The sequence below is a fragment of the Halichoerus grypus genome, chromosome 4 (genome assembly GCF_964656455.1).
Source record: "Halichoerus grypus chromosome 4, mHalGry1.hap1.1, whole genome shotgun sequence".
Taxonomy (NCBI): Eukaryota; Metazoa; Chordata; class Mammalia; order Carnivora; family Phocidae; genus Halichoerus; species Halichoerus grypus.
In genome coordinates, this window is record NC_135715.1 from 117048586 (window position 1) to 117053610 (window position 5025).

The 5025-nt window shown below is 44.4% G+C and overlaps 1 pseudogene; it reads right to left on the reverse strand.

Annotated features, from left to right (window-relative positions):
* Window positions 1-1799: 1799 nt before the first annotated feature.
* Window positions 1800-2734, reverse strand: LOC118524468 (bax inhibitor 1 pseudogene; annotated as a pseudogene).
* Window positions 2735-5025: the final 2291 nt, after the last annotated feature.

Sequence of the window (5025 nt, forward strand, 5' to 3'; positions counted from 1 at the left end):
GACACGGGAAAGGGTAACAAAAAGCTGGAGCACCAAAGAAAAAGCAAGCTTCACTTCATCATCCACTCTGCCTGGTACGAAAGAGCACTCTGGACTGGTTCCCCCATCTCTTTTTCCTCTAGTTCCAGGGGACAAACTCCTTTTCTCGGGTTTCAGGGAGCAAATTTTAAAGTCCCATCACTTCATTACTTAGAGCAGGTTACCTTTACTACCCACTTTATCTCAACCTCTCCCATCCATATGGGTGCGCAGCTTTGCCTCTCCGAAGTAAACGGCCCAACAACATCCGTTCCTCATCAAAAGGATACATTTTCCTCTGCCGAAGCCCTTTCATGCAGGAGTATCTGAAATTAAGTTTTTAAATCACATTTTCTTTCCTCCATGCTTGTATGACCTTATCGAATCCTCATATGAAGTAGACGTTACTCCCATTTGTGAACGAAAGCAAAGCTACAAGAGGTGGCTGAGAGAATAATCTGTTCCAAATCATACAACCAGTAAGGGATGAAGATTCAAAACTGAATCCAGCTGGAATGCTGGCTGGCCACCACCAGCCTCCGACTCTCCTACAGAGACAAGGTCTAAAGGAAAGGTCATTTTTCTCCACACAGCACCACTATCTACTTCTTTCCTTTTTGGAAATCCACTTTTCACCTAGATGACTAGAGATTCAATAGAGAACCAATTTTGTGGAATCTGTATGGCCAAAAATACATTCCAATTTAGTGCCATTTTTCCTCCTAAGAATAAAGTGGTGGTTGTTTTTCCTCTCAAGGACAAATTCTGTGTGTCCAGGAGCTCCTAAGTCATTCAAATTTATTCTATTTAACTTTAAATAAAAAGCGATCATTGCCTATGGAAATCCCAGGTGAAATTATGCCAGATGGCTATTTCTTGAATTCTAAGTGAGCTTAAGAAGGGAAGGGTCACCGTTCTGAGTACTTCCTCCAATTAAGCAAGACTATCTTTGAATCTTAATGGGAAATAGAAAGCAAAAATACTAGCGAAGATTGTGGTGGTGGTGACAGTAGTAAGGAGATATAATATCAACATTTACCATTATTTTATGGCATGCACTATACCAACCACTTTATGTGTACTCACTCATTCCTTATATCAACTCAATTAAGTTGTTGCTATTATTATCCCCATTTTACTCAGTTTCTGAGAAGAAATTAAGTCTCAGAGAAATAACTCAACTTGCCCAAGTGTACAGAGTCTGTACTTTCTATTCTAAAAACATGTGGACTGGGGCATCTGTCTGGCTCGCTGGGGGAGCGTGGACTCTTGATCTGGGGGTCATGAGTTCGAGCCCCACGTTGGGTGTAGAGATTACTTAAAAAAAAAAAACCCCAAGGGACGCCTGGGTGGCTCAGTTGGTTAAGTGTCTGCCTTTGGCTCAGGTCATGATCTCAGGGTCCTGGGATCGAGTCCCACATCGGGCTCCCTGCTCTGCAGGGAGCCTGCTTCTCCCTTTGCCTGCTGCTCCCCCTGCTTGTGCTCTCTCTGTCTCTCTCTCTCTGACAAATAAATAAATAAAATCTTAAAAAAAAAAAAATGTGTGGACTTCTGAGGCTCTATAGTAAGACAAGCTGCACAGGAACCTGTGTGAAGGTCAATCCCCAAAGTCTCTTTCAGATAATAGGGCATCTAGAAAAGACAAACATCAATTGGATGTTATTAAGGGTTGATGCATGAACCAGATGCCCATCACACCTCCTGATACATCAACTAAGGCAAAAATTAAGTTGTATTTGTGTTGTACCATTTATTCATTGATGTTTTATTTAACTTATTACAATTGAATGAATTTTTTTTTTCTTTCTGATGCTTTTCATTATCACAGAACACACCACCTGCAATGTGTACAAAGAGGAAATGAGGGGTGGAGGGAGAGAGGTCAAAATGGGAAAGCCTGCATGGTCATTTCACTTCTTCTCTTTCTTCTTGTCCTTCTCATTCATAGCCAGGATCATCATGAGCTTTCTGAAGAGGGTAATGAAATCTAAGAAGAGGTCAATGCAGTGCCAGATATAATCCTTATCTCCATTTTCAGCCTTTTCAGTAATGAGTTGAGTATCAAAAAGGACAAAGCCACACATGACCACCAGCCCCACATACAGGTTTGCCTGGAAAAGCCAAATGGATCCAAAGAAAATGTTCCCCAGGGAAGACAAGAGCATCAGGCTCATGGCTGACATCAAGACACCTCCCAGAAAGAGGTAGCTCCAGCGCCTGGCATACAGGGCACTCAGGGTGAAGCAGGTGAAGATCATTGCTGTGCCCATGAAGGTGGTGGGAAGAATGTTGGGGTTGATGGCAATGCACAGCTCCAGAGCAGGGCCTAGGCCAACTCCTGTAAGGAAAGCAAATCCAGCAAGAAGTCCCAGTCTTTTTCGCTCAGTTTCATGGCTATGAGGTGTTGTCATCAGCCAAATCATCAGGGAGCCCAAGGCAGAGAGCAGGCCAGCCTGAAGGAAATGAGTGACCACGTGGACATAGGCCCCTGTGGCCGCCACAAACATACAGAGGGCAAAACTGGCATAGACCTTCTTCAGGTGCTGCTGTGTCGAGTGGGTTATGTGGGAAAATTTTAAGAGTGCATCAAAGTTGATCTTTCGATCAAATATGTTCATGATGCTAGAGTCTGTGGGACACAGCCTCTGCCGTTCTTACTGGCCTCCCAGGAGCCTACACAGCTCTTCTAACACCGGATGTGCTTCTCCAATTGAATGAATTTGATTGATTCATTTACTCATTTATTCATTCGTTAACCGACATATGCCAGGTAGCACAAGGCACAGAAGATACAAAGATGAATAAGAGACTGTACTTCAAGTCCACTGTCTTCAAGTAGTTTGGAGCCTAGAAGGGGATGACATGCTTGGCAAGGTGAGACATTTTTCCCTCCCTGCCCTCTCAAGCACTTCTCTTACCACTTCCAAGACTGTGGTAAGAGAAGGGGTCCTTCTGTACTGTGACAGAGACAGATGTTCTTGGCATAAGAAAAAGGATGTTCTCAGTAGGTGTTCCACCATCCCAGTTTGTTTTTCAAATGTTCTTTACTCAGGTCAGCCCCAGGGGATGGCTTCCTTTCGCTTCCTCCTTTTCACTTTAGGATCAGAAACTGTTTTCCCATATCTAAAAGGAGATGTGTGGGGAGCAGAAAATGGCCACTGATACTTGAGGCTACAACACAAGACACAACTGCACTGAAACCCTGAGGGATGGAGAGGCCGCGAAGCTCCAACAGGAGGGGGAGTTAAAAGGGAGAGACCAACCAAGACGGAATAGAGGACTGGAAAGAGCGCACACACTATGCTAGGTGTTGGGGGTGGCTAAGGGGTCTCGGAGAAAGATTCTATACCTGTAAGGGTTTCATTTTCAGCAAAATCATGTTGTCCATCTTGTTGAATTAATGGTGCTTATTTGGATGGTACTGAATTTAGTTTTTAAATTTTTATTTGTACATGTATTTTGGTTTAAATGTATAAATAATAAACATTTATAAAAATATACTTAAATGTGTACTATTACATGGACTTTTAATAAAAACACTATTGTTCATTGAGTTATTTGATTTTCTATTTTTAAATTTAAGGCATAATTTATATACAGAAAAGTTTCCCCTCTTTAGTGTAGAGCTCTGTGAATTCTGACAAATGCATATAGTCATGTGGCCATCACTACCATCAAAACATACAAGTTTCATCATTCCAAAAACGTCCCCCATGCCACTTTTTGGTTAACCCCTCCTGTGACCCTAGCTAGTTCCTTATGTGTTTTGTCCCTATAATTGTGCTTTTGCAAAAATGTCATATTAATGGAATTTGAACATTATGTAGCCTTTTAGAAAATATCTTTGTTGAGGTATAATTGACATATAATGCATTGCATATACTAAAGGGCACACATTTGATGAGTTCTGACATATGTATTGTACACTCATGAAACTGTCATCCCTATAAAAATGAATATATCTGAGGAGGGGGGAAAAGATGGTGGAGTAGGGGACCCTATTCCAACCGGTCCCCGGAATTGAGCTGGATATCTACCAGACCACTCTGAATACCCACGAAATCAGCCTGAGATGTAAAAAGATAGATCTGGATCTCTACAAACAGAGTATCGCAGGCAGTTGGTTTTGAGGTACGAAGCGGGGAGCTGTGATTCCGCGGGCAGATATCGGAGGATAAATGGCAGCGGGAGGGAGCCTGGCTGTGGGGATCCTACACCGCAGGTGAGCGATAGCCTCCCACGCTGGGGACGGGGCACAGGCTCGCAGACTGGTAGCAGTGGGGAAAGGACTTTAGGGCAGCCCCCCGGACTGAAACCCGGACTGGGGGGGCGGGGAGGCTGGCAGTTTTAGAACCACAAAGGGCAGAGACATGCCCCGACCTGGAGGTGAGCACTTGGAGTGCTGCTGAGGGGCACACAACCCACGATGCTGCAGTTTATAGCAGCACAGACAGAAACAGAGATAGTGTGGCCTGGAGAGCTCACTGAAGAAGAGACTGCAATCTCTCCACTCTGAGGCGGAGGGTTGGAAACGATCTCTTCTGCTCTGACTCTCAGAAGAGACGTGGAAAGCCTCCAGGGAAAGCCGCCAGAGAACAAAAGCCCCCCAAAACCGGTTTTCACTGAGCCCATCCCCCCCCCAGAGGGGGGCAGGGCAACTCTCCCCAAACAGGGGTGCCTGAGTAACAGTGCGGCAGGCCCCTCCCCCAGAAGACAGGCTGGGAGAACAAGAGGCCAGCAACCCTAAGGTCCCTAGAAAACAGGTGCATCTTGCTTGGGTTGTGGTCAATAATTTGGATTCTGTACATTCCCTCAACCACCCCTCAACAGAATGACTAGGAGGAGGAACCCCCCAAATAGGAAAGACTCAGACACTATGACTTATGCCACAGATTTACAAATGGATTCAGATATAACCAAGATGTCGGAGATGGAATTCAGGCTAGCAATTGTGAAGGCAATAGCTAGAATGGAGAAATCAATTAATGGCAACATAGAGTCTCTAAG